This window comes from Hordeum vulgare, chromosome 3H (genome assembly GCF_904849725.1).
Source record: "Hordeum vulgare subsp. vulgare chromosome 3H, MorexV3_pseudomolecules_assembly, whole genome shotgun sequence".
Classification (NCBI taxonomy): Eukaryota; Viridiplantae; Streptophyta; class Magnoliopsida; order Poales; family Poaceae; genus Hordeum; species Hordeum vulgare.
The window spans coordinates 106,489,118-106,503,433 of record NC_058520.1 but is presented as its reverse complement, the minus strand read 5'-3'; positions in this window follow the sequence as shown (position 1 = coordinate 106,503,433).

The window sequence follows — 14,316 nt, the reverse complement described above, 5'->3', positions numbered from 1 at the left end:
AATTCTCAGAATCATATAAGGCGCCCATGTTTGAACCGTGCAACGTGGCAACTGTTGTCCTCTTTGGCTTTCCAGTATCATGTTTTGAAATAAGTGCAGCATGGTGACTTATGCTCTTTGATACTGATAACGTCCATGCTTGGACGGCTTATTTGGAACAATAAAGACTCATGCTTTCAAGAAGCTGAAACGGCAAAGGACCCCGAAGTTCGTGGGCGCCGGCTTTCTTGCTTTATATAGAAAAGTTTACAAACTCTAAATTATAAACATAAATAAGGAGCCAATGGCTCTAAGTGTAGTACGGCCGCAAGTGGGGAATGTTCCATGGGCCGGTTGAGTCGGCATCTATTGTTGGCCTATCCGGGAGAAGATCCACCAAATAATATGAACCATTCTGGAGATTTTTGCTGATAACAAAAGGTCCTTCCCATGGGGGATAACTTATGCATACCAGTGTGGTCTTGAATTAGTCAAAGCACTAAGTTGCCCTCTTGAAAGGCTCGGGTCTTGACTCGGCGGCTGCGATAACATCGCAAATCTGGTTGATAATTCACCGAACGTGACGCAACCAAATCACGTTCCTCCTCCAAGGCATCCAATGAATCTTGACGTGCTAACTCGTTGTCTTGTTCCACATAAGCAGCGACCCGTGGCGAATCATGTCTGATATCGCTTGGTAATACTGCCTCTGCCCCGTAGACCAGGAAAAAGGGAGTAAGACTCGGAGAATGATTTGGTGTGGTTCTAATGCTCCATAATACTTATGCAATTCTTCAACCCAACATCCTGGGGTATGTTCGAGAGGTACCATAAGCCGGGGCTTTATCCCTCGCAGTATTTCTTGATTCGCCCTCTCTGCCTGTCCATTAGACTGAGGGTGGGCCACCGCAGAAACATCAAGCCGGATGTGCTCCCTTCGCAAAAATCAACTTTTTCATGAACTTGACAGCCGTGTCAGCATCACAGCTACTAACCGGCTCTGCTTCAACCCACTTGGTAAACTTGTCAACCACAACCAATAGGTGAGTCTTTTGTTGGACAACTTCTTGAAAGGACCAACCACGTCCAGCCCCCAGACCGCAAATGGCCACGTGATTGGGATCATCCGTAATTCATGAGCCAACACATGCATCTGACGCCCAAATTTTTGGCAACCATCACATCGGCGAATTATATCTTCAGCATCTGCATGAGCTGTCAACCAATAAAACCCATGCCGAAAGGCTTTAGATACCAGGTAGCATGACCCGGCATGATGACCACAGTCGCCTGCATGAATCTCGTTAAGAATCACACATCCTTCCTCGGAGGAGACACACCTTTGAAATACCTCATAAGTACTTCTCTTATCTAACTCGTCGTTATGAATGACCATGGATTTGCATCGACGGACAATTTGGCGAGCCAGTAACTCATCAGTAGGTACCTCGCCTCGTGGTAGATACGCTATGTAGGGAACTCCCCAATCCGGGGTAGCACGTAGAGCCGCCACTAGTTGGGACTCAGGATCTGGGACCGCCAAGTCTTCCTCTGAAGGCAGCCTTACTGATGGGTTATGCAATATATCCAAAAAAACATTAGGGGGAACTCACTTAAGTTGTGAACCGAGTCGCGAAAGGGCATCTGCCGGTTCATTAAGTCGACAATCAATGTGATCCATTTGATAGCCATGAAAATAACCCGCCACGTCTGACACGGCCCGCCTATAAGCCGCCATCAAGGGATCTCTGGAATCCCACGTGCCAGAAACCTGTTGTGCCACGAGATCTGAGTCGCCCAAACACCTGACTCGGATGAGATTCATTTCTATGGCGAGTCATAACTCATGGAGCAGAGCTTCATATTCTGCTGCATTGTTGGTACACGGGAACATGAGTCTAAGGACGTAACAAAACTTGTCTCCCTGAGGCGAAGTCAATACCACACCAGCCCCCAAGCCTTCCAGTTGTCTAGACCCGTCAAAATGGATTGTCCAATACGTGTGATCAGGTTTGTCTTCTGGAATTTGCAACTCGGTCCAATCATTGATGAAGTCCATCAGAGCTTGGGATTTAATAGCCATGTGGGGAGTGTATTTCACGTGATGAGGACCAAGCAAGATGGCCCACTTAGCAATCCGCCCAGTAGCCTCTCTGTTTTGTATAATATCGACAAGTGGGGCAGAGCTAACCACCGTGATGGGATGCTCTTGGAAATAGTGTTTCAGCTTCCGGCTTCCCATGAATACTCCAAAAACTATCTTTTGCCAATGCGGGTAACATTGTTTGGAGAGGGTAAGGACTTCGCTGACAAAGTAGACCGATAGTTGAACCGGGTATTCCTTCCCTTCTTCCTTACGCTCGAGAACTACCGCAATGCTTACTGCCTTAGAATTGGCAACAATGTACACGAGCATAGGCTCTTTGTTGGTCGGGGCTGCCAAGACGGGCGGCTTAGCCAACTGTTTTATCAGGGCTTCGAAGGCTTCATTGGCTTCGTCCGTACAAACAAAATGATCAGTTTTTTTGAGTAACTGATAAAGGGGGATGGCTTTCTCCCCAATGCGACATATGAATCGACTTAGGGCTGCGATACGCCCCGCCATGCGCTGAACTTGGTTGATTTTGGCCGGCTGGCCAAGCGAAGTGGTCGCCTCAATTTTATCCGGGTTAGCCTCAATACCTCTATCTGACACCAAGAAACCCAAAAGTTTTCCTGCAAGAACACCGAAAACACACTTGGTTGGGTTAAGCTTCATCTTGTGCACGTGCCAATTGTCAAAGGTCTCCTTAAGATCCTCCAAAAGCGACTCCTTCTTCTGGGATTTGACCACTACTCCATCTGTAAACTAATATAAGAGTGTTTAGATCACTAAAATAGTGACCTAAACGTTCTTATATTAGTTTACAGAGGGAGTATATCGTCCACATAGGCGTGGACGTTACGCCCAATCTGGCTGTGCAAGCAATTCTGGATGCAACGCCGATAAGTCGCCCCGGCACTATTGAGACCAAACGGCATACATACATAGCAAAAAGCCCCGAAGCGTGTTACGAATGTTGTTTTCTCCTGATCCGCCAAAGCCATCTTGATCTGGTGATACCCTGAATAAGCTTCCAGGAAGCATACCGTTCACAACCCGTTGTAGAATTGATGATTTGATCGATGCGAGGGAGAGCAAAAGGATCCTTTGGGCAGGCCTTGTTGAGGTCAGTGTAGTTGATACACATGCGGAAGGTGTCGTTCTTCTTGAGTACCAGAACCGGGTTGGCCAACCATTCGGGGTGGAATACTTCAATGATGAACCCAGCGGCCAAAAGTCGGGCGACTTCCTCTCCAATTGCTTTACGCCTTTCTTCATTGAAGCAGCGAAGATACTGCTGAACCGGCTTTATTTTCGGATCAATATTAATGTGGTGCTCAGCGAATTCCCTCGGTACACACGGCATATCAGAAGGTTTCCATGCGAAGATGTCTCGATTCTCACGGATGAATTCGATGAGCGCGATTTCCTATTTTGGATCCAAACCCGTCTCGATGGTGAACTTTTTGGATGAGTCGCCAGGTGTGAAATCCACCACCTTCGTGTCATCTATTGGTTAAATTTGAGAGGCGGCTCTGAATCGATTGTAGGTTTCTTGAGCGGCGTCATGTCCGTTGGGTCAACATTAGCTTGATGAAACTTGAGCTCCTCAGCTGCACAGGCTGACTCAGAGTAGGCTGCGTCTCCTTCTTCGCATTCTTGAGCTATTCTCCCGTCCCCATTGACTGTGATAGTTCCCTTAGGGCCCGGCATTTTGAGCTTGAGATAGACGTAGCATGGGCAGGCCATGAAGTCAGCGTAAGCCGGCCTTCCTAATAGTGTGTGATAAGGCCTCTTGATTTTTACCACTTCAAACATGAGGGACTCGCTCCTATAATTAGACTTTGTGCGAAAATCCACATTAAGTTTGATCCGCGTGACAGGATATGCCGACTTACCAGGGACAATGCCATGGAAAACCGTGGAGGAGGGCATCAAATTGTTTTTCGAGAAATCCATCCATCGGAAAGTATCGAAATACAAGATATTTATGTTGCTGCCACCATCCATAAGTACTTTAGAAAATGTGTAGCCCCTGACCTGGGGCGCCACAACCAAAGCCAAGTCGCCAGGATTATCGACCCGCGGCGGGTGATCCTCTCTGCTCCAAACGATGGGCTGCTCCGACCAATTGAGGTACCTGGGAAGCACCGGCTCAACCACGCTAAAAGCCCTGTGCTTCACCTTTTGGTCCCTCTTGCAAGTGCTAGTGGTGAACACGTGGTATTGCCCATTGTTTAACTATTTGGGGTTGTTCTGGAAGCCGCCGTCATGGTTTTGTGGCTGGGAACCATTGTGGGGGGGGTCTGTCGAAAGGCGTCCTGCGAGTTGTGTTGCTGGTTGTCCCAAGCCAGATGCTGCCCATGATTAGGCTGGGACCCGCCCTGTGGGCCCGGGTTAGGGAATCCACCAAACGGATTCCTTTGTGGTCCGGCAGCGCCGAAGCGTTCTTGTTGTCCACCGTGGATGCCTCCTTGCCCCCTCTTGAGTGTTTCGACGCGAAACTCCTGCATCACGTAACAATCTTCCCAAGAGTGGGTAGCCGGGCCGACAGCGGTGGCGTGTTGCGGACACGGGCCCTTGAGCATCTCGTAATAGTTGTGTGGCTTCTTCCCGCTAAACCCCCTCTTCGGCTAAAGCTGGTTGCTATTGCCAGTGCTAGTGTTGGCAACGAAATCACTAACGCCCTCCTGTGGCCTCCTTTTGCCTTGACCCGCGGGGTGATGGTAGCCCCTTCCATGGAATTGAGAGTGACCTCTCGGCAACTCGCCTCTCCTGGCGGTGCTGATCTTGTCATCATCCTCCCCGGGGTCCTTAGTGTCGTCTGCCTCGGCGTATCTGGTCAGGGTGTCCATCAATTCTCGCATGTCCTGTACTTTATGCTTGAGGCGCCCAAGTTTGAGCACCAAGGGTTCATAGTGGCAATTTTTCTCTAGGATCAACACGGCGGGAGCCGCTGAAATGCCTTCTGATGAATGGATTACCTCCGCAACTCGCCGCGTCCAACGATGGGCCGACTCGTCCGGACGCTGGACACAGTGCTACAAGTCAACGATGGTCATCAGACGTTTACAGGTTCCTCTGAAGTTTTTAATGAAGCGTTCCTTCAACTTGGCCTAGGTGTTGATGGAGTTGGGTGGTAAGCTCTTCAACCACGTGTCGCTGTTCCTTTGAGAATCATGGTGAAGTACTTAGCGCAAGCCGCCTCGCTCACATCGAGCATATCCATCGCAAGCTCGTAACTCTTAATCCATGCGCGTGGCCCCAAGTCCGACGTGTAGTTGGGTACCTTTCGCGGGCCTTTGAAATCCTTTGGCATATGCTCATTACGAATGGTGGGTGCCTTCCACCGGTCTCAGTCGTCGCGGGAGATGGTATGGCATAGATCAGATAACCCTGACCCGCCGCGGCCGCTGCTTCCACTTGGCGGGTGGTTCGTGGTCCATCCATAAGGTCCTGAACCCTTGTGTCGGGCAGGTTGGTTTGTGGAAGACGTCGGGGTTTGTTGTTCACTGCCGGCGGGTCGTCATGGCAACTCTTGGTGTGACTCGCCTGGGGCATGGAGTGTAGCCGCTCACGGCTATATGAGTACTGCGCCTATTGCACCACCACTGTTTTAAGCATCTCGATGGCGTTTCTTGCCTCCACCTCGGTCGGATAGTTCACGTGGATGGGAATGGATTTGAGGTGACGGGTCGCCACCAGCATGTTGTCGACGGGGTTCGAGAAGTGGCCCCATGGTGTGTGGAAACGCGTTGCATGTGTCTCCATGGGCTGAGGCGGAGGCCGAGCCGGCTCGCCTCCTGGGGCGACCTGCCACGTCCGATTGGGCTCCACTCTTGGCGTATGTGGGCTGTCGAAAAGCCGAGTTGGGTTTAGATCGGCGGGTAGGTGGCCGTGATGCCGCCTCTGGTGGATTGTGTCCAAAGCGCGCTGCTGTCGCTAGAGACGCCACCCCTCAGTGTTCAGTCGCTCCGTCTCCGCAGTAATTAGGGCCGACTGTCTTGCCATCCTGGCGGCTTCTTCCTTGATGTCACGCTGGATTTTGGCCATGTCTTCCCTTAGCTTTGCCAGCTCGGCGTTGATCATTTCTTGGTTTTCCGCCGTCACAACGATCGCCATGAGCTTGGCCGTCTCTGCTACCAGGTCCGCCATGGCCTGAGCTGAAGCCTTTGACGACCCGCGTTTTCATTGTTGCCCGCCGGGTTTGGCTGATGTGGTGCCGCCCCCGCCATGTAGATGGCGACTTGACGGTGCGGACCCCTTGCTTCCTCAGAGACCGCTGCCTCCGGCAACCCCCCAAGCTGCCCTTCACGGAGAGCGTAGATTGAATCTATATCGCCCATGGATGACTCGTCGTTCGAATTGACGGGCGTGACCCCCTGGATCGCCGGCTCATCCGACAAGTCAATTCCCTGCGTAAAACCAACTAAAATGTGACGCGGCCGGTCCTGTCATTTGATGGGACGGACGTACCGAGCCGGCTCGACGATGTTGGTGACGGTGTCCGGCTCAGGCACGGGTGCTTCGATCTTGCTGATGAAGACGTGGATCTTGCCGAAGGGGACCCTGTATCCAGATTCGACTGAATCGGCCTCAGGCCCCCATCACGAGTTGTCGATGTAGTACTTCCCTTGACGGATCTTCGTCATGACGCCAACCGCGTAGCTTCCTAACCCCAGGAGGGCTCTCTTTGAGAACTCAACTCCACCGTGTGCAGGCCCCACGGTGGGCGCCAACTGTCCTGGTTTTGTCACGGCAGATGTCCTCGGGAAAGGACTTAGTGAAGGAGCCATCGCACCTTGGTGGCGACTCAAAGGGGGTGAGCGGAAGCGAGACTCAGATTTACCCAGGTTCTGCCCCTCGTGTGGAGGTAAAAGCCTACGTCATGCTTGAGTATATTGCTGGTGGATTCGATTACAAGGAGGGCGTAACTCGCTTGTCCTATCTCTCGATGATTTCTAACTTGCCCTATTCACCCTAGAGACTTGCCTTTATATACAAGTCGAGGCCCCATGGTTTACAAAGTCCTGGCCACATTACAAATCGTGGCCTTCCTTATCTCTAAGTCGCGGTGTACCTCAAGCCAAGGAAAAATCCTTGGCGGCTCATCTTCTTCACCATCCTTGAACTGTCATCCACCTCATGGGCTGTGGCGGCCTTCTTACAAAACATCCCAACACGCCCCAAGAAAACCAAGGCTTATGTTGGTCATATAGGTACGAGTCGCCACTTTCCTGACCCGGCCCATTAGGGCGGGTCATACCGCAGGTAATATCCCCAACAGCTGCCGATTTCATAAGCGATGATGTACAATACGAAATTGACCCAATAGTAGCCATTAGATAACTGTCATCCACCTCATGGGCTATGGAGGCCTTCTTACAAAATATCCCAACACGCCCCAAGCAAACCAAGGCTTATGTTGGTCATATATGTACGAGTCGCCACTTTCCTGACCCGGCCCATTAGGGCGAGTCATACCGCAGGTAATATCCCCAACAGCTGCCAATTTCATAAGCGATGATGTACAATACGAAATTGACCCAATAGTAGCCATTAGATACGAGCATGGGAAGCCTCTTGTCAAACCTGAGAAGTTGAGGAACTATTAACAATGATGCGAAGACTACATAATTGGTACTTGAATGCCTACAAGGAGGGGACCAATTGTATCTACATGGGATTTAAAGAGGAGCACTTTTACAATGGAACCAGGTCATTGTTTGTTGAATTTGACGAATTATTTCAGTTATACCATCAATACGCCCTCGACAAAACGATCGTTAGTTGCTATTGTCTGTAAGTATTATTTCTATAATTAAGTCTCTAGCTCAGCTCCTTCGTTCTTGCATGTGTAATTATCCTTGCTATATTATGCAGATTGAAGATCCTCGAATGCAAAAGAGGACAAATATATGACATTGGGTTCATTAACCTAGATACCGTAAATGCACATAACATATGTAATACACCAAAGGATACAGAGAACAACTTGCTAATTGAGTTACTTTGACAACATGATAGAAGGGAAATACTATTTCCTTACAACTTCGGGTGAGTGTTACTAGTTTTCTTATGCACATTATGTTTTGGTTACTCGAGGTTAAGTGTAATTGATGAGTTATGCGTGTGTAGGTTTCACTTTGTTCTGCTAATCATTAATATGACCCTCGATTAGTAATTGTCTTGGACTCGCTACGTAAAGACCTTCCACACTCGGCGCCGGTTACTGAAATGCTCCAAAAGTGAGTTCAATCATTATCGCACCATATCGACAACTTTCTATCATTTCCTGATATCAAGTAATCTTTTTCTTTGTCAGGCATGTTTGGAAAAAGTTCACCAAGAAAGCTCAAGGTAAATGGAATAAGGAGCTGCGAATTTCCTTCTCCCAAGAAAGTAGTACTAGCTAGTTTCTCGCATCTATCATTCATTCTAGTTTCAATACCATTATCATGCTTGATTATTATATGGACTAAACTCTACTCTCGTAAAGTTCTAGAGAGGCAGGAATCTGGGAATAATTGATGTGGATTCTACATTTGCGAGCGGATTCACCACACGATATGTGAGAAGGGCACGTGTTTTAAAGAACTTGAAGTACGTAAACAATATTCACATTTTTATTTTATTACCATCAAATGTGTTGAGTTTCATTCATATATATACTTATTGACCCCCTTCTTTAAATTAGATCGCGCGGAAGCGGGGCGCACTCCTACCAACTCATCGCATATGAGCAATTCAAGTGAAGTTAGCGGGATTCTTTCTTGAGCATGTCATACCATCAGATGGAGAATATCATCTGGATTTCCATACTGGTATTGGTGGATAGATATTAGCTAGTTAGGGATCGCAAGAGTTATTATATATTATATATTTTATATTCAATTTTTTTTGTGAATCGCAAGAGTTGGTATATATTGTATATAGGTAGTTCCTTCATTTTCTTACTAGCTAGCTTCGAGTTCTCTCTATATGTATAGTAGCTACCGTCGACCAAGCACGGAGAAAGAGAGGTCACTTCTCCCTATATGTTGTAGCTAGCTAACACAACATGAAACCCCTAATAAAACCCACCAAAACCACTAACCCCCCTTTCAAAAAACAAAAACCCAGGGCTTACGAGCTGCTGACGCTTGGCCGCGTTTTGGTCCCAGTTGTTGTTACCAACCGGGGCTAAAGGTGCTCCTCCCTGGGCACCCCATGGCGGCCACATGGAGATCATTTAGACCCGGTTCGTAAGCCAACCGGGAGTAAAAGTAATGGGCATTAATCCAAATAACTTTGTCCCGGTTGGAGAAACGGGACTAAAGCCCCTTTTCCTACTAGTGTGATGAGCGAGGGGCTAGCGCGCCCTCGTTGCTAGTGGGCACGAAGGGCCCCCGTGTGGTGGTTCTTTTCTCCAGTATTTCTCTTTTATTCCAAAAAATCGTCAAAAAGTTTCGTCCAATTCCGAGAACTTTTATTTCTGCACGAAAAACAACACCACGGTAGTTGTGGTGAAAACAGCGTCAGTTGGGGTTAATTCTAAATAAATCATATAAAGTGCAGCAAACCCATATAAAACTATTGTAAACATAGGTAAACATGGCATGAATACTACATAAATTATCAATAAGTTGGAGACATATCAAGGAGCTGCCTCTCTCGCGCAACGCAGCTCGGTGATGTAGAACCACTCTTTCTGCCACGCCTTGACAGTGTATGAATTTGTCATTCGGCCATTAGACCCCAGCAAGCTTGCTGATCATTGCTCCCCCGTAGTTAGCCTTCTCGCCGTTGACGACTTTGGGCTTGACGTTGAGAACTTTCATCCATAGGCCAAAGTGGGGGTGGACACATAAAAATGCTTCGCACACTGTGATAAAGCTGAGAGGTGTGTAATGGAGTTCGAGGGAAGATTGTGGAAGTCAAGCCTGTAGTAGAACATAATACCTCGAACAAAGGGGTGAAGGGAAAACCCAGACCATGAACAAAATGAGGAATGAAAACTACTCTCTCCCCATTCTTTGGCGTGGGGATAACTTCACCCTTCTCCGGAGCAGTGTGAGGTATGTTCTCTGGTAGGTAGTCGGAGCTCTTGAGCTCTAGGATGTCGTTCTCGATGATGTAAGAGTCCTACCACTTGCCCTTTGAGAGTGAGCTGGCCATTGCAGGATTGAGCAAAGGATTTGAGGGAACGAGGAGAGAAGGGGGGCTTCAGCGCTGGAGCTTTGGAGGCAAGGAATGGCAACGGCGGTTCAAGATCTAGAATGTGTGAGGGGGCTATAGTGGGTGTTCTACCTTTTATTACTCGCTGAAATACCAAAAGCCCCACCACTACACCGTGAACCTTGCCTTTTCCCAATAAAATCGTGCGGCTGTGGCTGCATGGGATAACCCAAATCATAAACCATATCCCTGGAAAAGAGGGACAGGATGTGTGTGATGGAACATGTCAGTAAAAATGGTCTCGAACCACTCTTTCATAAAGGGATATAGTCCTTGACCAGCCGCGACCTTTCAAATATAGCAGAAAAAAATACTATTCATGGTTTAACGGTCGGCCTGGAAATTGAAATTTAGTTATGTATACATGTATCTATGTGTTTGATGGAAGGAAAGTCATCGACAACCGAACTATCATCAACTAAAGGAAGAGGGGAACTCACCTCGCAAGCTTAAAACTCTGTGTATATGAAGTAGCCAGAGGTTAAAGGTTTCAGCATTGGAGGCCTCTTCGGGGGCTACTCGGGGAGTCCGGGACTAAGGGGTCCTCGGGTCGCCTATCTACTCCCTAGGCCGTTCGATCATCATTGGTGGTACTAAAATAAGGACGGTCTCTTCCGAAGACTTGGCGTGCAATCCAAGGAGGAGTAGTAATCAGCATATTCCTTTCTTGATGCAACCAACTTTGTGTAACCCTATCATCCCTGGTATCTATATAAACCAAGGGGCCATAGTTTGTAGAACACATTAATCTCATCGCCATTAGGATTTTAGACCACAATAGTTGATCTCGAGGTAGATCAACTATGTACTCCATACTACTTCATCAATCAACAAGAGCAGAATGTAGGGTTTTACCTCTATAAAGAGGGCCCGAGTCTGGGAAAACATCATCTCATTCGTCCCTTGTTACCCATCGACCCAAGATCCGCAGTTTGTACCCCCACTCGAGATCACACGGTTTTGACACCGACACCGACCACCGGCCCAACTCTGCCGAGTGATATTTGGCTGTCACCAAATTTACCGAACAATCAACCTGGTCCATTCACTTAAAAAAATAAAGTCGAGAATCCGTCGCGGTTTTGCCAATTCCAAATGAATAATCATTCGGATACAAACCTTAAAGTGCCTACAGAGCACTCGAATCAATCAAAAGGTTCACCCCATTCATCCTACAAAACCTCAATAGATTCGGGGGCTAATGATGGGGTTACCTACTAGTGGTAGACTCACGGACCTGACATCTACGGCCCACCTAGGGTCCCACATGTGCCCTAAAGGTCATAGGACCACAAGCGCATTCAGATGCTTACATCTTGGAATCCACTAAGATGTATTTTGGTCACTCGGACGTCTTCCCTCTAGTCAGCCTGACATAGCCACTCGGACATAGATGGCATTAGGGTGACGTGGAAGCTTCAACGGTCGAAGAACTTAACACCATGCATGAAGTGCACTCACAGATACCGTTACATGTAACTGCTATAGTTAGGGTTGTCGTTTTCAATAACTTTTGTAGTTATGTTCATTAAATGCCCTTGACGCGGCTCACTACTAGTGCTCGGCAGACTCTATATAAGCCAGACGTGAGCTTCGTGGCAAGAGCTCAACGCTCTCTTGTAAGCATACCCCCCTAGAAAAAAACACACAAAGCCTACGGGGATGATACGTAGGGTTTTTTACCTCTCCGAGAGTGGCCCGAAGTCGCTAAATCCGAGTGATACACTTTGCATCGTAGGTATGCTTCGCCTCTCATTCATACCCTAATACTCATTGTCAGGACCGTTGCCTCTACACCGCATGTTGTGCGAACGATCCTGACAATAGTACCAGGGGTACGAACAAGGGGCTTAGCCTAGCTAAGAAGCAGTGGTTGCATTCGGATGTACGAGTTCGGGCCCCACTCTGGAGTGGTAATGACCCTACGTCTCGAGCCTAGAGGCTGGTTTGTTTATGGGGGGTGTGAGAATACAGAATTCTCAACCCTTGCCCAGGAGCTCGGGTGCGGCTTATATAGAGTGTGGCACGACCGACTGAGCGCCACTACAAGGGTGAGTTATTGCTAATAACAATGAAAGTTACTAGTAACAGCACCTCTAACTCTCGCATTACTGGTAGCGTTGGTCTTCACTTCACTTGGTGTGGTGGTTTAAGTCTGTTGCCGTTACAGTCCCTTCGTCGTCCACACCTTGCTATTGTTTGAGTGTCAAGGAACGTCAGACTGACCGAGGATGGTCCGAGTGAGCTTGAGAAACCGAGTGAGAACATGTTTGCCCGAGTGAGACCCAAACTGCACCGGTAGCTTTGAAGACATTGATGTACATGTGGGGCCTTAGGTGGGCCTTGGAATGCAGGTCTGTGGCCCTATCCCTAATGTACAACCCCATTAGTAGCCCCCGAACTGGATGGGGTTTAACTAGACGAGGAAAGGCACTTCTTAGTGTCCTTGGTGTCTCGGACACGCCCGTGTCTTAGCTCAAGGCTACTACACTTGCACTCTCGGTAAACCACTACGAATTCAGGAGTGAAAAATTCTGAGTGTTTGAGCATGTCTACATGCTTGAAGTCGGTACCAATTGTTTATGTTTCGGGAAGATAAGTTGTCGATTCAGACGATCGTGAGCCCGGAGTTCCGAATGTCCAGCGGGGAGTTAGGACGGGTCCCACTCACTCTATGGTAAGGGTGATCAGGTCACTCTCTCATCTATCCTAGTGATTGGAGTCCCATAGAAGGACAAGCCACTGGATGTTCGACTCACTTCATTTTGAGCCACGGATGTGGAATCCATTCGGGTTGTGAGTGCAGCAGTATTTCCGTATTTTTTGACCTGAGGGACCACGCAAGTGGGAGCGGAAATGACGGCGACGTGGGAAGTGGAGGAAGTGGTGAGGCGCCTCGATTCCCACGCCTGAGATGTCATTGTCGTGCTGCAGGCGCAGGTGAATTACTCAATGGGGAATCCTTGGGTGGTTTATTAAAGGGGCAAGACGGAGAGAGGAGAGGATCACACCCCTAGATCCGGAACATTTTACTCGTCTCCCCAATCTCTGCTGCCATAGATAAGAGTTTTTCCCCGTCCCCACCCTTCACCCGCCTCGACAACCTCGCTGTGCGACATGGTCAAGGGTCCTCGTTGAGTGCCGGGGCGCTCTCGTCGGGCTGGATCCACGGGGCTGGATGAAGTCCCGCGTCTCCAAGGGACACGTGCTAGAGATGGAGAGCAAGAGGCTAGTGGCCCCATGGAGCTGGCGACTGGCGGAGGAGGGCTAGTGGGAGCCTGCACCGAGGGGATGAGGGAGTGCTCCTCGTCACCCATGTCGGGAGAGGTTTTTCCAAGACCCCGCATCCATTGTTCTACGTGTTTCTTGATTTCTTTAGCGTGGGGGTTCATCATATCCCCAAATCCTATCTCGTATTTAGCTAATTTCCGAGTTTAGGGTTTGTGCAAGAACTTCCTCGGATTCTATCCGCACTGGGGATTGTTCAAGCACCTGTTCACTTGCCGAGTGATGATGGTGAAGAAGTATTCTCAATCGGGGGGGGTGAAGGTAGTGCAGCTCTGCGGGGGTTTAGGAATACAACATAGAGGGAAGAGTAGTTTCCCCCAAATGTCCTTCCCTGATTCTGTGAAGGATTGGCAGTACTCGTGGTTTTATAGCTAGGACATCCCAGTCGGTGAGGGTCAGTCGAGTCTTCCACCTTACTCGGCTGAGCGGGTATAGTTGTCTACTTCTTTGACCGTGTCGAAAGAGGAGAAGGTTGATGTAGACATCGTGGTGATCACGCTGGTTGCGCTCTTACGGAAGGGTGTCAACGGGATGGATCTTCTGGAAGTCTTCTTTCAGCAGAGGATCCAACCCCTCTAGGCCAGAGCCCACCCCATGTGGAGGTACGAAATACCGAATGACCCAACCCGCGTTCACCCGGAGGAGATCGGGGAAGAAGAGTTGGAGAACAAGCTCAAAACCATAACCTCGTGTATGACAACCCTAGGGGCACCAAGCTGGTGCATCCTTTCTTGGAGGATAATCCGTCG